The sequence below is a fragment of the Chiloscyllium plagiosum genome, chromosome 11 (genome assembly GCF_004010195.1).
Source record: "Chiloscyllium plagiosum isolate BGI_BamShark_2017 chromosome 11, ASM401019v2, whole genome shotgun sequence".
Classification (NCBI taxonomy): Eukaryota; Metazoa; Chordata; class Chondrichthyes; order Orectolobiformes; family Hemiscylliidae; genus Chiloscyllium; species Chiloscyllium plagiosum.
In genome coordinates this window covers 89449224-89471676 of record NC_057720.1, presented here as the reverse complement: position 1 = coordinate 89471676, position 22453 = coordinate 89449224, and positions in this window count along the sequence as shown.

The following is a 22453-nucleotide window of genomic DNA, read 5'->3' as shown; positions in this document are numbered from 1 at the left end:
CATTTTTAAGGGACCTTGAGATCTTGTTCAGATAATCCAAAATTCAAATAATTGATGTTCAGATAATCGAGGTTGTTCTGTATATGGATTACTGAAGCTATAGAGTCATACAGTACGGAAACTGACCTTTCAACCCAACTGGTCTAGCACAAAACTGAATAGGTTTCCTAAACTGATCAGCTCCTATTTCCCTGAATTTGGCCCATATACTTTTAAACCTTTCCTATCCATGTACCTAGCCGAATGTCTTTTAAATGTTGTAGTTGTACTTGCCTCTAGAACTTGCTTTGTTAGTACATTCAATATTTGCATCACTTTCTTTGTGAAGAAAGTTGTCCCTCATTTCCCTTTTAAATCTTTCCCCTCTCACCTTAAACCTTTGTCCACTAGTTTTGGATTCCCTTCCTCTGTAGAAAAGATGTTGGCTATTCACCCTAACCATGCCCTTCATGATTTTGTAGACTTCTGGAACATAATTCCTCAGCCTCCTAGGCTCCAGCCTATTTGGCTCAACCTCTCCAGTCTCAGTAACAAAGCTAAACATTTCTATTACATGCATTGGGAAAGGTGTTGGACAGTTAAGCAAATCACGGGAGAAGGACTGCCCACCTACAATTTCATCTTCAGTCGTGGGGGAGTCCGGTTCATTAGTACAAAAGACAAGGCTAAAGTATTATTCATTACCTACCACCGGAAGTGCCAAGGGGATGATCAATTTTGACTCCGCCTGGGAACCCAATAACACAGATGCTGGCTCTTCAGCCAATTTGATTCACTTCACATTATACGAAGAAATAGCTAAGGGTACAGGACACTTCAAAGGCAACAAAAGGATTCTACCTTTAGATTAATGCACCCTAAGCTAGATGCACCCACAGCCAATTTTTCCACAGTACATTATTACCACTGGTACTCCTAGCAACATTAAAAATTGGTCAGTAATTCCCAAAAAAGGGACATATTAAACATAACTAATTTGCTCTTTCAGAAAGCTCTCAGTCATCAGAATAGTGGTGGAAGGTGTTGTTGACAGTACTATCAACCAACCTGCTCAGTAAACCTGATACTCAGTTTGGGTTCTGCCAAGGATACTCAACTCCTCTCCTCACTATTGCCTTGGTCTAAATATGGGCAAAAAAAGATGAGTACTAAAGATGAGGTAAGAGCGACAGCATTTGAAAAGTGTGATGTCAAGGAGCCCAAGCCAAACTGAAGTCAGTGGAAATCGGAGGAAAGCAATGCATTTGTTGAAGTCATACCCAACACAAAGGAGGATGATTGTGATTGTTGGAGGCCAATTATTTCAGTTTGGATCAGACACTCTCAGATCTCACTGCTCGGGTTACGCTGGATTACTTTAGGCTCAACCATCTTCAGCTGCATTGAAATCGAGGATTTTCACTGAGCACAATAAATGCTTCATACAGCGCTCCTGCATTATACATATCAGCACAAATGTGGCAACCTCCTTGGCTCCAGGCAAAGGAAGGAAAATTGAAACTGAATGTAAACATTTCAAAGGCTCGTCAATTGATGTGTTTTTTTTATCATTGAGCAGAAGGTGGGTCTACTGTGCTTGAACATGTCAAAAGAAGATAACTGTCTTCAAGGAATGCAATATCAAGTGGTAGAAGGTAAGCTAATATTTTGGTCTTCAGACTTGAAGGTTGTTCGTAAAAAATATACATGCTTTTCTTTTGATAAGAGCAGGACAAATTTCCAATGTCTTGGCTTTCATAATTTGTTCTTTAGTATTTAAGAGAAAAAGACATTGAAATGTATCTTGGATATTACCATGAACAAGGCAGCAGATGAATGGAAGCATCCCCATTCTAACATTTCCTACCAAACCATACAACTGAAGCATCTATCACCATTTATTGCTGGACGCTCTTTCAATTGCTGTAACCAGCTTCCTAACAACAAAAGGGCATGGGTTCAAGCAACAATGACTTGCTTACTTGTGTGGAATTTGGGATCCACCAATACCATTTGGCCTCTGATCTCTTTGTATGAACAATGATGGAGAGGCAAAGGCTACCTGACCCATTTTCCACACAACATGATACCCTGCTCACTCCACCCAAAACCAATTGATCTACAAGAGGCAAAATCCAGAATGAAACTCAGGATCGTTCTAGAATTGGGAGAGGAAAATCTGGGGATCAAAACTCACCTTATAGATGGCCCTGGTGCTGAATTCCCTGGAGTGCATGCCATTTTACTGTTCACTCCAAGTGGTCCAGGGTGTCACATGAAGAAAAGCAGTGAGTCAGTTTCACAGGAAGCAGCTAATTGTAGATATCCAATGTTCTCTGTAAAAGGAACCACCTTTTGATAAATGGATGATGAAGAGCGTGAGGAGATTTGTGTAGAGTGTCTACTTTCATGCTGTAGACATTATGGAAATTTAAATGAGTAGAAGAACAACTGGAAATGGTGGCGATGTTGATATCCCGAGCCTAGAAACACCCCAAAGATAACAGATAAACAAGTAAATGCAAGGAAATATCTTCTGAAAGGTTTTATCTTGTTAACAAAATAATGGGACTGTGGGCAAAAAGGTCTTCAGGTCCTGATGACCTACATCCAAGGGTTTTGAAGGAAGTGGCTGCAGTTATAATGATATACTAGTCGAAATATTCCAGAACTCACTGGATTCCAGGAGAGTTCCAGCAGTTTGGAAAAGTGGTCATGTGACACTCCTCTTCAAGAAAGGGTGCAGAAAGAAAGCAGGACTCTTGTAGACTACTTAGCCGGACAGCTATCATTGGGAAAGGCTAGACTCCAGTATTAAGGAAGTATTAGGGAGACTTCACATGTATAGAATCAACATGGCTTTGTGAACACAAAATCATGTTTGACAAGCTTGCTAGATTTCTTTAAGGGTCAAGCAGGATTTATAAATGGGAACTTGTAGATATAGTGTTTTGGAATTCCAGAAGGCATTGGATAAGATTGAATAAAATAGAAAATCACAGTAGTTTATGAGGATGAATTGGGGGTTGATGGATAGACACTGAAGACAGGAAGTTGGCATTAAAGGCTCTATTTCAGATTGGAAAATAAATTAGCAGTGTCACTACAGTATGGAAGCAGGCCATTTGACCCATCAAGTCCACACCGACCCTCCTACCCAGACCTTCCACATCATGGGCACTTTAGCATGGCCAATCCACCTAGCCTGCATATCTTTGAAGTATTAAAAGAAATCAGACCACTTGGAGGAAACCCACACAGACAGACGGAGAATGTGCAAACTCCACACAGACAGTTTTCTGAAGGTGGAATTAAACCTGGCTCCCTGGTGCTGTGAGACATGAGTTCTAACCACTGAGCCACTGTGCTGCTATAGTGGAGTGCCTTAAGTCCAAATTGTTTATGCTCTGTATTAATGACTTAGGTGAAAGGCAGTGAGCAATGTATCAAAATTTGCTGATGACACAAAAATAGGTGGGAGGCCATTCAGTGATGACAACATATGGAAGCTGAAAGGGGATATAGTTAGGTTGAGTGAGTTGGCAAAAACTTGGCAGATTGAGTTTAATATAGGAAAATGTAAGGTCATGCATTTTGGTAGGAAGAATCAAAAGACAGATTATTAATTAAATAGAGAGAGGCTTCAAAAAAAGGTGCAGCACAGGAGGATCTGGATTCATAGCATGCAAAACTTTAGCACATGGTTGCAACAAGTAATTAGGAAGGCAAATGGGATTTTGATCCTTTTTTTGTTGGAGGGTTGGAGTTTATAAACAGGAAAGTCTTGTTACATGAGTGTAAAGATGTTGGTGAGTTGGAGGCCTGTGTATAGTTTTGGTCCACTATTTAAGAAAGGATATACTGGCAGTGGCAGAAGTTCAAAAGAGATTCATGAGGCTGATTCCTGGGATGAAGAGATTGTCTTATCAAGAATAGCTAATAGGTTAGGGCCTTATTCATGGGAGTTTGGAAGAATGAGGGGTGATCTTATTAAAACAAACATTGTGAGGAGGTGTGACAAGGTAGACGTAGAAAAGATGATTCCACTAAGTAGGAGAAATCTCGAACTAGGGGACATAGTTACAGAATCTCATTTAGTACTGAGATGCAAATAAATTTATTCCCTCAGATGGTAGTGAATAACTGGGAGTTGGCACCTGAAAAAGAATTGTGGATGCTAGGTCATTGAAAGTATTTAAATAGGTCTATGTATTTTTGAAATATCAAGGAGTTGCGGTTCAAGAAGATCTAGCATTGAAGAGGAGTAGAGGTTTGGGGCAGATAAGTCATGGTCTTGTTGATGGCAAGAATGAGGAGCCAAATGCCTAATTCCTGCTCACATTTCTTACATTCTTATCTTGAAACCTTCAGTTTGAAAGGCAGGACAACAATCGAAGAAGCTGCCAGAATTGGTCTTTTGTCTGGCTTCAGACAGAATACCACAAATTGGGCATAACATCTGGAGCTAGGAATGAGGGTAGTGACCCTGAATACTATATGAGATCTGTGTAGGGCACCGTTGCAGCTACAGTTAAGAATTAGTTGCTTCCTCTGGAAAATAAAAAAAGAGTCTTGTGTAAGAGTGTCAGGCGGCTGATTGTACTGATGAAATTTCCAGACAGATATTTGGGTGAGATTTTAACATGCAGAAAACCCAACCTCAAGCGCAGAATTAAAGTCAGGTCCTGGAGTGTCTAAAAGCAGTCCACAAAGACAACATAAAATGAATGCAAGTCATTGATAATGTTTGTTAACAGGAATTATCCTCAGTAGAAAATTCTCAACCTAATTTAGTGACCAAGCTGTACAAGAATAGGATGGGAACAGACTGTGATGGTTCCCACAGTCGAACAAACCGCTAACCCTCATTTGTGTGACTTACAAAGTCACTGCCATGTTTGGAGGGCAGTTGGGATTTAAGGAACTGTTACTACAGTTCTTTCAGCAGAGAAGAAAACTCGGGGAAAGTTACAGGGGGAAATAGTGTCAAATAAAATCATGCGTGGCATGGGGATTGGGTGAGCCAAGCTCTTTTCGTCGGGGTGGAGGCGTTCAAAACTGGAGGGCATAGATTTAAAGTGAGAGGGGAAAGATTTAAAAGGGACCTAAGGGGCAACTTTTTCACGCAAAGGGTGGTGCTTGTATTGCAATGAGCTGCCAGAGAAAGAGGTGGAGGCTGGTACAAATACAACATTTAAAAGGCATCTTGGATGGGTATATGAATGGGAAGGGTTTAGAGGAATATGGACCATGTGCTGGCAAATGGGATTAGATTCTATGATTCTATGATGATTAATTTCGAATATCTGGTCGGCATGGATGAGTTGAACCGAAGGGTCTATTTCCGTGCTGTACACCTCTATGACTGTAAGTGCCAAAATGAGATGACAATGTTAATTGTACTTCGTTGTGTTTACAAATCACTGTATTTGATTTGCATGTGAACCAGTAGCTAAGCTGTTGTTTGAAACTGATCATGTGTTTCCACCATCAAAAACTTAGAGAAACAACTGGTGTATTGTAATAGCACAAATGACATTAAGACTTAAGAATGGAGTCCCCAGAAAGCATCATTTAGCTCCAGGGGATCATTCCTTTGCAACACATGCTTCACTAGGCTAATAGAAAATAACATTTAGTGACATATTTATCATGCACTAAGAAAATAACACATTGCAATACTTTTTATTTTAAAATGCTCCTCCGTACGATGGAGAAAAGGGAAAGTTTTGAATGAGAAAAGGAGTACAATATGCCAAAAGGCACAATGTCATGATTCAAAAGGAAAAGTTAGAAGATTCTCAGGCATTCTACCATCATCATTGTAATTTTAAGTGAAACCAGGTCAGAAAGACATTTCATAGCAACCAGTGCCAAGAGGGTGGGAACCTGCATGAGAAAGCAGTGCAGTGAGATTCTTAGATAAATGATGTGCAATATGGCCACTGTTGATTAATTGGCATCTAAAAGCAGCCTCGACAGCTCTTAGAGGGCTGATGATAATCATGCCATAAATTAAGTAAAGTGTGAAAACAATCATTTCTAACAATGCTTAATTTGCACAATCCATCATTTAATAACCAATCACCTGGAGAAATACGAAAAAAATCCCTTTAGAGCAGTAGAAAGGCAAGATTTGACGAACACTTAAGGGAGGCTCTGACATGAAGTACCACTTTGGGAAAAGGAAAATTTATTTGAGGTCATCTCCACAGCATGTCAATCAATAAATCCGCCTGTTACTAATTCAGCACTCCCCCTTTGACTGAACATCCATTTTATGGGGCCTACGATTTGTTGGTCTAACTTGAACATAAATGTGCAGAATAGAAGCTAACTTGTGCAGCTGTTCCATATTCCACAATGAACTCTTATATACATAGGATCATAGAGATATAGAGGTGTACAGTGCAAACTCTGACCCTTGAGTTCAGAACAACTCGTCCAGGCTGATATTCTAAATTAATCTAATTCCATTTGCTCGCATTTGGCCCATATCCCTCTAAATCCTTCCTATTCATATACTCATCCAAATGCCTTTTAAATGTTGTAATTGCACCAGCCTCCACTATCTCCTCTGGCAGCTCATCCCATACACGTACCACCCTCTGTGTGAAAAGTTGCCTGCTAGGTCCCTTTTAAATCTTTCCCCTCTCATCTTAAATCTATGCCTTCTAGTTCTGGACCCCACCTAACCTGGGAGAAAAAGAAACCTTGTCTATTTATCCTATCCATGCCCCTCATGATTTTATAAACCTCTATTAGGTCACCCCTCAACCTCTGACATTCCAGGGAAAACAGCCCCAGCCTATTCAGCCTCTCCCTATAGCTCAAATCCTCCAATCCTGGCAACACCCTTGGAAATCTTTTCCGAACTCTTTCATGTTTCACAACATCTTTACTATAGTCTGAGCGTATCTGAAAAGACACAACTCTATCTCAAAAACAAACAGTGCCATAGGACCACAAGGCAACATAATCATAGAAATGGCCAATTCCAATCCGAAGTTTGGATTCAATGTGACATCCACATCCAACATTCTTTACCAGGATCCTTGTACCCAGAAAACCCTTGTGCTCTGTTTGCCCCGAATACTCTGCACTTTCGCCATCAACCTTTGAAGACCAAATTTGAAGGTAGCTACATTACTTTTCAATTTATCGCATCTTCTTTCCCACTTAACATTGTTGCTGTCTGAAGTATGGAACTTGGCTCTTCAGGTGCCTTTATTTACAAGTAAATGGAACAAGCTCCAATTGCTGGTAATGGAAAACCTGGCTGAGGGATGAATGAAACTTCACATTTGAACACTAATTTTGCAACAAAGGTTGAGAACATTGGAGGTTGAAAACCCGAGAAAGTTCAATTCTCCCTGAATCCTTCCAACAATCTCGGAGAGCTAACAGAATGATCAAATCATTTTCTCCCCTTTCTGCTATATTTGAGATAAGTGTAATCTGAGGGAGCATTTAGAAGTTCTAATTCACAAGGTCTGAAAATTGTGTTGAAACCCTTTCAGTTGTTTCTGGAATTTGGTCTGGAAATGTGCTTATATTAATTAAGATGGTTGACAATTTGAGTTTTAAAATTTTCACTTTGAATGTTATTCTTCAGGCATATCATATTTTTCAGCATGAAGGTATTGGATTATTAGAACTGTAATTTTTCTTAGGTCTTTGTTCCCTTTCAGTATTTGAGACTTTGACAGTGACCAGACAAAGCCTGATAGTATCATTAAAGCTTTGAAGATGATGAAGAAAAGCCCTTGTAATGGGAGCTGACGAGTGCATGGAACATACCCAGAGCACCAGATGCAATATAACTACTTTCCGCACATTTCAGCATTGCAAGCACTCAATCTCATGAAAGCTGTATTGATTTTGCACTCTTATTGATATGATTCACTGGGACAGGAATAGGGAAAGTAAATGGATTACATCCCTTTTTCTATCCCCAAATATTGTACACCAATAAAATTAAAACAGTGGCTCTAAAACTCAAGCAATAAACATAATACATTTCATTTTACACTATATATATGGCTAGTTCTTGAGAAAATTCTTCTTGTCCTCTGTGTGACGAGTGTATGAGCTGGAATGATTAGACTATAGATGGTGAATTTCCTACTCTCCCAATGTAATCTCAATTGAAGAGCTACATAACAGTAAGAAATGGCAGCATAGAAATTGTATTCATGGACAATGGAGTGAAGGGCTTGGACTAACAGTCCAGTAACATAAACTCCAAAACCTATGGTGACACCTACGGAGGTCAAGTTCAGTTATTAAAACAAATATAGAAGAAAATGTTAGTATGGAAAATGATAATTGTAGCTTCTGGATCCCTTAAAAGACCATTTAGTTCACAAGGGATGGACATGTATACATACATAACTAGTATGGCTATGCATAGTTTGGCTTATGTGTTGTGAAGTAACATGTTAACTGTACCAAAGCTCTACCAACAGCTACTACACATGTACATAAGTAGCTGTGTCATGATGTCTCATTCCATGGAAGGCAGAACAATGGAAGAAGATCGAAGCCGTGCTCTTCATTAATTCTGTATTTAGGTTATATTTAATCAATATTGTACTTACCTTGTGTTCTGCACTTATATGGCACAACCTCCAGGAATCTGCTCAAGATATTAATATGTGTGTGACTGCAGACCCATAGCGATGTTCCTGTTTCTTAGTTCATTTCATTTCCTGGGCTCTGAAATGGCCTAGCAAACCATTTAATAAAGGGCACTTAGGTGCTTGCAATAAAATCTGATCTTCTCATGAATTCCTACCTGTAATTTGTCTGTAAGCAAATTAAGATATCTGAGATTTCTATACCTCGTGCTACGCTGGGTGACTGGGTGATCACTTATTCATCTCTCTCCTGTGATTCTTACACCTCGTTCTCCAAAGTTGCTCATCAACTTTGCTTCATGTACATTAAGATGGATACTGGAGAATGCTCATCTATCACATTTTAGAAATGGAGGCAAAGGCAAGGAAAGGAAAAACAAAAAATACAAACATTTAGACATGTTGAAAGCATCACAATGACTTACAACCTTTGTGAGAAGGTGAAGGGCTAGAGACTAAGACTAGTCATGAAAAAATAGTGAAGAACCTAAGGTACACCTGTGATCCTACTGGCACAGTTCAACACTTGACACGGATGGTTCACAATAATAATATGGAGATGACGAAGGAGTTAGTTGCAAAATGAGTTGTTCCCTGTTATTGAGGTGTCCCTATCAGGTTGTGATGTAGTATGCTTGAAAAAGACATGATTTCAAGTTTCAAGCTTTCTGTTACTGTCACAAGATGCAAGTCCCATGCATGATGCTGACAGCTAAAAAAAAGTCTGTGTTCAGAAAGAATAGCTGGTTCAATCAGTCTATGCAGACACTTGGACACATGTTTTCTTTAAAGCTATACCACTGAACGCATAATATACTGCAATGGGTATGCTACCTTCTAAAGATGCTTTTAAAAACTACGCAGTAATCTTTTAGTGCCCGGTTCTTAAAGCATATTGAAGCAACTAAAATGTAGGCAGCCATTGTATCTGTTTGGAGAAATGGACCTGTAAGTACATTGAACACTTGTGGCTTACCATAGTCATGGGGCAGCATAATGCCTCAATGGTTAGCACTGCTGTCTCACAGCGCCAGAGATGTGGGTTCGATTCCAGCCTTGGGGGAACTGTCTGTGTAGGGTTTGTACATTTTCCCTGTGCCTGTGAAGTTCTCTCTCGGTACTCCAGTTCCCTCCCACAGTCCAAAGTTGTCCAGCTTAGATGGATTGGCCAGACTGAATTGCTCATGACATGCAGACTAGATGGATTAGTCATGGTAGCAGCAGTGTTATGGTGATAGTGTGAGGGACTGGATCTGAGTGGGATACTCTTTGGAGGGTTGGTGTAGACTTGATGGGATGGGGAATGGCTTCTTTCTGTACTGTAGGGATTCTTACGTGATAACAGTTGTAGGATGCTTTCACTTTGGTGTTAAATGCAGTAATATACTGAAGTCTATGTCATATGGACAATGATTAGGTATCAGTGGTCTAAAGTCTGCTACCAGTTAATAGTTGGACATAATTAAAAAGCCTGCCAGGATGGTCTATTTGTCTCCGTTGTAATCTTGACTGCCTGATTCACCAACCAAAACTGTGTGATATCATCACATTTGGTGGAGACGAACTCAACATCAACCCCTTCAGAACCAGGAACTTCTTAGAAAAAAACCCAGCAAGGAACCACTAAATATTTGGAACGAAATGGGAAAGAAGTAGAAGATGACTTTAAGCTAGCCTGGAACAGAACAACAAAATTGCAAGGGCTTTGTTGATTGTATAAAAATGGACAGATGGTTACATTGGAAACGTTGTTTTCCTTCTATCGGATCCAGCGGAAATTATCATGAGAAAGTGGCAGAAAGAGCAAACTAATATTCTGTGTTTTCCTGGTCTGCCCAGAGTTTTGAGGGCAACAGTCAGAGGAATTTAATTAGCTGGGAGGAAGTAAGTCAGTTTCCTGACATCAAGTTAACATTTTGCTGTTGAGTTCCCAGAACTGTTCAAACCCCCTTTGGTTTCATTAGCATCTCATGAATCCGCACTAAAATCCCAGCCTCCTGGATTCACGTTCATGGGGTCAATCTTCTTACCCTGAAACAGGTGACTCGTATGTTCACAATCCTATATCTCCTATATCGTAAGGACCTGGTAGGGTAAACTGCTTGTCCAGGATCTGGTGAGTACAAATCGCGTCACTCACTAACCTCCTTTTTGAACACACCAGCTCTTTCTACAAACACTCTTGGGTGGGTGAAGGGGGGCACGGTGCGCAGTGTGTGGTGGGTGAAGCCACCTCATGTCTATCAGCTCATTAGAAGTCTCAGTCATAAGAAGTTTGCCTTCTTGGTGGTGCAGGCTAGTAAGACTCAACTTAAAAGTCTAACCCTACTTAAACATTTGATTAATCTAAAAGGGAGACCTACATAATTGAAGCATTAATAGAAAGGGTAGACAGAAAGGTGGGGCTGAGAGGAACAGAAAGGAAACATAGGGGATGGAACCAAGAAGGCACTGGGGCACTGAAAGCATCAGTTGCATTCATATAGCACTCAGGCCTCATCCATCGTCTTCCCATCCCTGAGTGGAACTTATTTTCACTTTTAGGCTTGCCTCTACATTTAGTATCCAATCCCTGTACATCTCTGTCCACCATGACCAGGGCCGCCAAGCCCTCCGTTTCTTCCTCTCCCGACGTCTCCAACAGTACCCTTCCACCTACACTCTCATTCGTTTGGCTGAACTGGTCCTCACCCTTAACAATTTCTCCTTCGAATCCTCCCACTTCCTCAAGACCAAAGGGGTAGTCATGGGTACCGTATGGGGCCCAGCTATGCCTGTCTCTTGGTTGGCTACGTAGAACATTGATCTTCCGTAATTACACCAGCACCACTCCCCACCTCTTCCTCCGCTACATTTATGACTGCATTGGCGCCACCTTGTGCTCCCGTGAGGAGGTTGAGCAATTCATCAACTTCACCAACGCATTCCACCCCGACCTTAAATTCACCTGGACCATCTCTAACATCTCCCTCCCCTCTCCATCTCCATTAATGACAACCAATTTGACACTGACATTTTTTACAAACCCACCGACTCCCACAGCTACCTGGATTACACCTCTTCCCACCCGACCTCCTGCAGAAAATGCTATCCGTTATTCCCAATTCCTCCGCCTCCGCTGTATCTGTGCATCACTCACACAGGGACCCCACCACCAGGGATATATTTCCCTCCCCACCTCTATCCACTTTCCGTAAAGACTGTTCCCTCCGTGACTACCTGGTCAGGTCCATGCCCCCCTACAACCCACCCTCCCTTCCTGGGACCCTCCCCTACCACTGCAGGAATTGCAAAACCTGTGCCCACACCTCCTCCCTCACCTCCATCCAAGGCCCTAAAGGAGCCTTCCACATCCATCAAAGCTTTACCTGCACATCCACCAATATCATTTATTGTATCTGTTGCTCCTCGTGCGGTCTCCTCTACATTGGGAGACTGGACGCCTCCGAGCAGAGCGCTTTAGGGAACATCTCTGGGACACCCGCACCAATCAACCCCAGAACCCTGTGGCCCAACATTCCAACTCCCACTCCCACTCTGCCGAGGACAAGCAGGTCCTGGGCCTCCTCCACCGCCGCTCCCTCACCACCCGACGCCTGGAGGAAGAATGTCTCATCTTTTGCATCAGAATACTTCAACCCCAGGGCATCAATAAAACATTGGAGTTCCAAGACTGGAATTGCAATAAACTCTTGAGATTCCAGATTGTGGTAGAGTAACATTCTGCTGCTGCTGGTGGCTCATGGATGTTTGACTTGGTGCTACTAAACCTGTCCACTTTATCAAAGTGATAATGCCATTTAACACAATGGAGAATATCTCAGTGTGAAATTGAGACATCGTTTTTACTGTGCAGTTGCCGCCTCTATAAAAACTGCAATGACCATTACCCCTCCAACGGGTAGATTGGTGAAGGTAAGGTCTAGTCAATTTTTCCTTCTTGTTGATCCCCTCACAAGATGTTGCAGGCCCAATCAGACAGATGCATTTATCACAATTCAACCACCTTTGTCAGTAGTGGTGCTACTGAGCTAGTCTTGACATTGGACATCTGTATCATTGATGCCTTCAGTCACTTTTCCAAGTGAAGTTCCACATGCATGAGGATGAGCTCATCTGTTGAGGAAGGGTGATATATGGAAATCAGCAGGAGGTTTCTTATTTATGTTTGACATGATGTCATGTGATCTGGTTTTAATGCTATTGGCAACCAGAACCACTCCATCCCTCCTTTCTCTCCATTACAATGCTATCACCTTTACTGAGTCTATTCCGAAGGCATGTTTTGGTTTTTGAGGCAACTTTTTATGTTTTCAGGGTTCATGTTTCATTCTCTTAAACTCCTGATTTAGACAACATAATTACCAAGGAACATTATCTTCTGTATTTGTGTGGACTTTAGGGTCTTAGTTTTTTTTTTGTAGAGTTAGATAAAATAGTGCAAGTACTAATGGTGTACCACAAGGATCAGTGGTGGGTTCCCTGCCTTTTGTCATTTATATAAATGATTTGGATATGAACACAGGCGGTATAGTTAGTAAGTTTATAAAACACCAAAATTGGAGATGTAGTGGACAACTAAGAAGGTTACTTCAGATCACAACAGGATGTTGATCAGATGGGCCAATGGACTGAGGAATGGCAGATTAGGTAAATGTGGGGTTCTGCATTTTGGAAAAGCAAATCAGAGAAGGACTCATACACTCAATGGTAAGATCTTAGGGAATGTTGCTGAACAAAGAGATCTTGGAGTGCAGGTTCATAGTTCCTTGAAAGTAGAGTTGAAAGTAGATAGGACAGTGAAGAAGGTTTATGGATTGCTATCCTTACTTGGTCAGAGTGTTGAGTGTAGGAGTTGGGATGTCATGTTACAATTATATAGGACATTGGTTAGGTCACTTTTGGAATATTGCGTGCAATTCTGGTCTCCTTTCTATCACAGAGGATGTTGTGAAACTTTTGAAAGAATTCAGAAAGGATTTGAGCTATAGAGAGAGGCGGAATAGGCTGGGTTGTTTTTCCTGGAGCATTGGAGGCTGAGGAGGTTTAGAGAGGTTTATAAAATCATGAGGGGCATGGATACAATAAACAGACAAGGTCTTTTTCTTGAGTGGGGGAGTCCAGAACTGGAGGGCATAGGTTCAGGGTGAGATGGGAAAGATATAAAAGTGACCCAAGTGGCAACCTTTTCATGCGGAGGGTGGTGTGTGTATGGAATGAACTACCAGAAGGAGTGTTGGAGGCTGGTACGATTGCAACATTTAAAAGGCATCTGGATGGGTATATGAATAGAAAGGGATATGGGCCAAGTGCTGGCAAATTGGACTAAATTAGGTTAGCATACCTGGTCAGCAGAGATGAGTTGGATCAAAGGGTCTGTTTCCGTGCTCAACATCTCTATTACTCTATGACTCTACTAATACAGATATCATATGTATTATGACTTATTTTCAAACTTACAATCTATGCATATAATATTTTTATTAATATGTTATAGATAAATCTTCTATTCTCTGCACCTTTTAATACATGCTGGGTAACGGTGAGACAATTAGGGTAGCTGAGACCTTAGTTACTTTTATGTATGGAGACACAGGATACACTCTATACCTTTTATGTATGGAGACACAGGATACACTCTATACCTTTTAATACATTCACCAAAAGAAATGGTTAAATGCATTCCTACATTGAAAAAAGAGAGATGCAGCATTAGTACTGATTTTCCAGAAATTATTATTTCTGTTATGAGGAAGTTCTATTTTTTGTAAATAGCTTTTTAAATGCATTCATAAAATATTGATTGTAGAATGCAGACTGACATTTAACTGAACAATTTGCTGATCATCCACTTCTTTGTATCCTGTGTCTCCATACATAAAAGTAATTAAGGTCTTAGCCACACTGATTGCCTCGCCTTTACTCAGGAAGTATCATCTCTTGTCAACATGTTGAATAATATGATTAGGTCATGCACAAGTAGAGCTTGCATCTGCATCCTATCTCTCGTAAAGCATCACAAAACATGTAACACCTGCCCATTCACATCCTCCCTCCACACTGCCCAAGGCCCCAAACAAACCTTTCAGGTGAAACAGCATCTTACGTGCCCTTCCTTCAATCTAGTCTATTGTATTTGCTGCTCACAATGCAATCTCCTCTACATCACTGATATCAAACATAGATAGGGTGATTGCTTTGTGGAACACATCCATTCTCTCTGCAAGAATGACCCTGGCATTCCAGCTGCTTGCGATTTCAATAAACCTCTAAGTGCCCATGTGAAACTTTCAGTCCTTGGTCTGATACAATGTTCCAATGAAGCTCAACACGAGCTGGAGACATTTCCAGTTGTTATTCTGCAGGTGAAAACTAGTTGTAGCAAAGGGAGGAAAGGTGAGGATGTTTGACTCAGCAAAAGATTCAAAACATTTCCCACATATATTGCCGAATTGTATTTGCCCTTCGAAAAGCATGTGTGCAGCAAACAGAAAACATTTCAGCTCATGAATTACTGATGAGGTCACACACATACACTCTCAGTCTCACTCACACTCTCACTCTCTTACTCTTACTCACACTCACATTCTCACTCTCTCTCTCTTTCTCTCTCAGTCACACACACTCACATCCTAATTGTTAACTAATCGGTGCAGGCTCCACAATGTTTGGTAACTTCAGCAAGAAAAATGAATCACCACCAATAAAGTTGTACTCTGCTATGTGATTCCCAGAATTATATTTCTGTTGTTGAGACAGTATTTAACCTGACGAAACCCAGTTTTGTTACGCAGGATAGGGTCTGCCAAAGTGCACTGGGGAAAGGATGCATTTTGAAACAGTGGTTTTGAAAAACAAGAAACCTGCAATGCCAGTATTTGTATCTTGAGCTCAGGGAGAAAGTCCCAGAATAACTGTACTGCACTGTGGTTAATGGCTCGTACGGCTAGAAGTGGAGAACTGACAGGACTTTGGTTTCAGTCAATATTACTACAGATAGGAAAATAACCAGTTGAAGGGGAGGAGAATGACAACGAGCAAGAACCGTGCAGTACAAAGTGTATTCCTGGTGTCAGTGAATAAATTCTCATCAATAGGCTGTTTCCATTCCTTTCAAAGAATAGAGGTGTCCATGCAGGGCACGACATGTTGTCAGAATACCCGATGAACATTTGCCAAAGCAACTCTGCTTTCGTGAGTTAAATGAACCTGTTTTTGTTGGATCATTATTGAAGATGTTGAGGTAAACATTTTGCTAATTAACTTTTATTCATGTGTTCGAGCATGAGGTCAGAGTCACTGCTGCTTTTCTTTAATGCACCTCATTCACAAGTGTCCATGGCATTATCATGATGAAGCTCTGTACGTACATGCTCATTGAAGCGTTAGTTAACATTTTACTCTACAGTTAAGGGAAAACTTCACAGGAAGTCTAAAAAGTAAACACTTCAAGGACATCTTGAAAGCCTCACCAAAGAGTTTCAGAGCTTCAACATTGTTTCTGAGACATGAGAAATCATTACACAGTATAATCAACATGGTGCAGTCTTATCCACAAAGACACTCCGTCTTCTGAATAGAATAGAGGCCAACAGGAAATTTCAGCCTTGCAAGCCCAGAGTAACAAACATATCCTCTGCACTAGCGGTACATGTATCCAAAATGCAGCAGAGATTTTCATGATCAAACTGGACTGATCAGACATCTTCAGCATCCAGTGTCTGAAACTTAGCTCAATTAATCCTAATAGATGTTGTGGTCATCTTTGCCTTTGAAGGAGCATTCTAAGTGACTTTCTGGTGCCGAGACCTAGCCCTGTTATTTCCCTGACAATGAAATTGTGCAATCCTTTGAGTCTATTTATCTACTTTAATGAATGTTACTTGAGAGTTGAATCAGATGTTCAGCAGGTTTATTTGGAAGCACTAGCTTTTGGAGCACTGCTCCTTCATCAGGTAGCTTTGGAAGAGGATCATAAGGCACAGAATTTATAGCAAAAGATCACAGTGACATGTAACTGAAATGATACAATTGAACAATCCAAGGTTGCTGTTAAGTTTTTCATCTTTTGGAATGGTTTGCAGTTTTCGATTCATTGATATGTAAATCCCAGAACTTCTTTTAAGTCACATTCTAAAAATAACTTAAGGTTTTATAAAAAGAAGGTGGCATCTCAGCTCAGACAATGAATTAAAGGCGTAAGGTTAGTGTCTGTCTATATCCCAACCTTGAGACAGACTGGTTCTATTTCCAAAGTAGGAATTTATAATATGTTACATGAATTGACTACCTGCATTGACTGCCTGCAGATTGTGTACTTTTTGAGCAAAATAGAATGCATCTGCAAATGCGATTCTGTGAATGAAAATTCAACCCACAGACTTATATGTGTGCTTGGTCCATGTGAGAGAGAGTGTGAGTATGTGCATGTGAATGTATGTGTGTGTGTGTGTGTGTGTGAGTGCACGTGAGAGAGTGTGTGTTTGCATGTGTGCATGCTTGGTAAAGTGTGTGTGTGAGTGTGATGGGACATAAACGTGTGTGTGTGTGTGTGCGCGTGCGTGTGTGTATGAGAGAGGATCTGCATGAGTGTCTGAGTATGTAAGAGTGTGTGTGTATGCGTGAGAGAGTGTATAGTATAGTGGGGTCACCCAAGGACCCAGTTGAGGCTATCCTCATGGGTTCTGAACTTGGCTATCAGCATCTGCTCGGCCACTCTGCGCAGAGCTGAGATGTCACCTTTTTTCATGAAACCTTAAGTTATTTTGAGAATGTGACTTAAAAGAAGTTCTGGAATTTACTTATTGATGAACCAAAACCTGCAACCCATTCTAAAAGATGAAAGACTTAACAGCAATCTAGGTTTGTTCAATATATCATTTCAGTTGCATAACACTGAAATCTTTTGCTATAAATTCTGTCATATGATCCTCTTCCAAAGCTACCTGATGAAGGAGCAACACTCTGAAGACTAGTGATTCCAAATAAACCTATTGGACTATAAGCTGGTGTTGGGTGAGTTTTAACTTTGTCCACATCAGTCCAACACCCGCAACTCCACCTCATAATCTACAACCTCAGTTACGCAGTGGAAATGATTTCACCTTATAATTCTGAACATCCCCATAAACCCTACCATGACAGATGAGAACAAAGAACAAATTACTGCCAATACTGGGAAACTGAAATATGAACCAGAGGGAGTGGAGAAAAAGTAGAAATAAAATTACCATTATGAGTATACACATTTTCATCTAAACCCAGAATGTCTCTAGCCCAGCTACTGCAGGACAGTTCTACAGCCACCTATCTGTGTGAATGCTCCTATTACATTCATGACCTTTGGATCATGTGTACTGCATGTGTCTAATGTTAGGCTGAGGTCAGAGAGCTCAGCTATAGTACTATTCAGTTTAAGATGAGTTGCGTTGCAGGTGAGACCCAGGCTAACAGTGATGGATGGTAAGATTACTCCAAATTTCTACTAATTGTGGTCAATTACTTGTGTCTATTTTTCTGTCCTAACCAACCCATGAAGGAAAATGTCCTTTTCATGTTTTATTGAAGTTTATTTCCATTGAATAATTTAAGCATTTGCAAACTTCTAGATAGAAAAATAAACTGATTAATAATAAATTAGCTTTAATGTCGTGGCATCATGAGAAACTGCAATATTAACTTATATGTAGTAAATATTTTATGAGGGAGAACTCAACCTCTTTCTCTTAACAAAATGGTCAAAACTGCACACGCTGGAAATGTAATGATAAACCTTGGAAGTGTTAACAAAGACTCAAATTGGGTCAGTCAGCAGATTATTTACAGAATCATGAGCATCAGGACCTATCCTATCATCTTTCCGTACGTTTATCAATGTAGGTTTAAATGTATTTTTCTTTGTGATTTTTTGTCTTCAACCAGCAGTTTTGCTCTGTTGTCTTCATTGAAATCCTCCATAAGTTAACTATCCCACTTGCCTTCCTTGCTTGTACAAAAATGCTTGGTTAGAGACAGAAAAAACTGCAGATGGGGATTTGCCTTACAACTATAGCTTCTCCCCATTGTTCAGGTGCTGAACCTATACTGCAGGCACTCTGACTTTGATGTCCTTCCCATTGTGGGGCCCAAAGTGCATAAAATATTTGAATTGTAGAAGAACTAATATTTGCATTATAAACGGATGTTAATTTTCCACTGATTAGACAAGTGGGTGGCACAAAGAATGGGTATAGACAAGAATGGGTTACATGCTTAGTACACTCCAGATGGAGAATGACAAAATCTTGATACACTTTGTAGTTCAGCCCATTGATATTGGGGATGGAGAACTTAGCTTACAAGAAATTAGGAGATAGACTTGGTTAACATCCAATGGACAGGGAAGGATGAGAATATTTGGTGAGATGTTTAAATTTATGAAGTGATTTGATAGCATGAAGCAGTAAAGAATGGTTGGGGAGTCTTGGTACTGAGTCAGCAACAAATAGTGATACATGTAAAATTATCACTAAGAAAGTGCAGAGAAAAGTTAAGGAAAAACATACTTAAACAGAGGGTTGTTAGATCATGGAAGATTTTGCCACAGGAAAATAGCATGAATAAAGGAATGAGTCAACAGTTATGTGAAGTAGAGTGGGTGAGAGCAAATAGAACAGCGTATGGAGTACTCTTGCAATGAGCTGGAACAAACATGATGGTTGAACAAGCTTAATTCTAAGTTATTGCCATCCATGATACTATTGTCTGATTTTATCTTCCAGTACCTTAACTAAGGACAAAAGCCATATTTCCATAAAAGAGATTCAACTGGGACTCAGATTGGCAGAGTGTGACTAGTGGTGTCCCACAAGGATCTGTGTTAGAACTCGATTATTCAAATTATCAATAATGACTTGGATAATGGTAAAGAAAGTCTTTTATCCACGTTTGCTGATGACACAAAGTTAGGCAGCATTGTAGGCAGTGAAAACACAAAATTACAAAGGGATATTGACAGACTAAGTGAATGGGCAAATCAGTGGCAGGTGGAATTCAATGTAAGCAGGTTAGACCGCTTTTGGAACACTGAGTTCAATTCTGGTCTCTCTGCTTTAGCAAGATATTGTTAAAATTGAAAGGTGCAGAAAAGATTTACTGGGATGTTGCCAGGGTTGGAGGGTTTGAGCTACAGGGAGAGGCTGATTAGGCTGTGGCTATTTTCCATGCAGCATCAGAGGCTACGGGGTGACCTTATCAAGCTTCATAAAATCATGAGGGGCATGAATATCCAAGATCTTTTCCTCAGGTAGGAGAGACTGAAACTAGAGGGTACAGGGGGTTTAAGGTGAGAGGGGAAATATATAAAATAGACGTAAGGAGTAACGTTTTCACACCGAAGGTGGTGTATGGAGTGAGCTGCCAGAGGAAGTGGTAGAGATTGGTAAATTGCAACATTTAAAAGGCATCTGGATGGGTACATGAATAGGAAGGGTTTAGAGGGATGTGAGCCAAGCGCTGGCAAATGGGAGTAGATTAAGTTACAACATCAGGTCAGCATGGATGAGTTGAATTGAAGGGTCTGTTTCCATGCTGTCCAACGCTATGATTTGATGACTCTAAGCTTGAGGTTATCCATTTTGGACTGAGAAAAGATAGTTCAGGGTACTTCATAGATGGAATAGATTTAAATATAGTGGATGTCCAAACAGATTTGGGGGTGTTTAGGTGCATGGATATTTAAAGTGTCACAAACATGTGCAAAATTTAATCAAGTATGTTAATGGACTGCTGGCCTTTATAACTGGAGGATTGGAATACAAGGATGCAGACATTATGCTGCAGTTATACAAATCCTTGATTAGACCAAACTTGGAGTACTGTGAGCAGATCTGGGCACTGCACCTTTGCAGGATATATTGGCCTTGGAGGGAGTACAATGGAGGTTTACGAGAATTATACCTGGATCTCAGAGTTATGTTACATGGAGAGATTTCACAAATTAGACCTGTTTTCTCCAGATTTAGAAGGAAAATTGATCGGAAGATATTAACAGGAATGGACAGGGTAGATAAAGATAAACTATCTCCACTGGTTGAGGATTCTAGAACTAGGGGGCATATTCTGAGATTTAGGGCCAGACTGTTTAGGAGAGATGTTAGGAAGCACTTCGCCACACCAAAGGTGGTAGATGTTCTTGCACACATGGTAGCAGGTGCAGCATAAGTTGTTAATTTTAAATGTGAAATAGGTAATCTTTTATTAAGTAAAGGTATTAAGGGATATGGGCCGAAAGAAGGTACAGTATATGCAGTTAGGCCACAGATAAGCCATGATCCTATTGAAAGCTGTGACAGGCTCAAGGGGCTGAATGGTCTGCTCCTGTTGCTATAGCATCTTGAATTTGAAACAACGTGATATCATTTTTTTTGTTCTCCAAGCTAAACATAGTGTCAGCTCCGAATCAGTGGATAGCAATCTTCTCTCTGTGTCAGAAGGTCTTAAATTCAAGGTAAGCACCTCATCTAGACTGATGGCCATATTGCAGTTCTGATGGTCTGCTGTGCTATTGAATTGTCCTGTCTATCGGAACAAATATTAAACTGACATTTGCCTCTGCTCTATGTAAAAAATTCCATTGCGCTATTTGAAATAGTAAGGACATTCTCCAAAATCTCTGAGCAAATAATTATTGCTTAACCAATATCAACCAAACAGATTATCTATTAATTGTCAGGTTGTTATTTGTGAGAGCGAGCTGCATGTTAATTGATTGTCACAATTTCTACATAAGTGACTACATTTCAAAAATGTTTCATTGGTCAAAACGTGCTTTGTGATATCCTAAGGTTGGAGCCAGTTATATATAAATACAAGTGCCTCGTTACTTTTATGCAAGATACTCCAAAGATGCAAAGAGCATACAGCATGCTCACACTGATATTTCTAAATTTCATCTGTTACAAATACTGGTCTGTGTAAGACAGTCATGTTTTAAACCATCTCTTTTACTTTAAAGACAGGACAAAGTATTCCAGGAGAACTCTGTGTAGAGATAGGCCTGTGTGATCTGGTTGCCATGGAGGAGAAACTCAAATAGAAATCTACTGAAACATCAAGACAGCTTGTAGACTCAGAGTTGCTGCTTTTCAAAACACGGAGGGAAAATGAGGGAGAAAGAGAAGATACTGCTGTGAAGCAAAGGGGGGAAGACTGTTTTGTGTTAACAAAAGTAGGATGCTTGATAGGTTTGAATATAAACATGAAGGAACATAACTAACCACACATTTGGAGGTTTCATGGAATCCCTACAATGTGGAAGCAGGCTATTTGGCCCATGAAGTGCACACTGATCCTCTGAAGGGCATCCCACTCAGACCCATCACCTCCACCATGTCCCTTTAACCCCCATGGCAAATCAACCTAGCCTACACATCCCTGGACACTACAGGCAATTTAGCATGGCCAATCTAACTGGTCTACACTTATTTGCACTGTGGGAGGAAACCAGAACACCCAAAGGAAACACAGCCAGACACGGAAAGGTTGTGCAAACGCCACACAGACAGTCAACCAAGGGTGGAATCGAATCCAGGTCATTGTGATAAAAGCAAATTACTGCAGATGCTGGAATCTGAAACCAAAAGAGAAAATGCTGGAAAATCTCAGCAGGTCTGGCAGCAACTGTAAGGAGAGAAAAGAGCTGATGTTTCGAGTCTAACTGACCCTTTGTCAAAGCTAGAAAAAAAAGGGAGAAATAGGGAGGTATTTATACGAGGCTGAGAGAAGGTGAGTCATGGCTCCAGAAGCAAAGGCAGCAACAAAGAGGTGATAATGACAGTGCATAGGGAGATTATAGG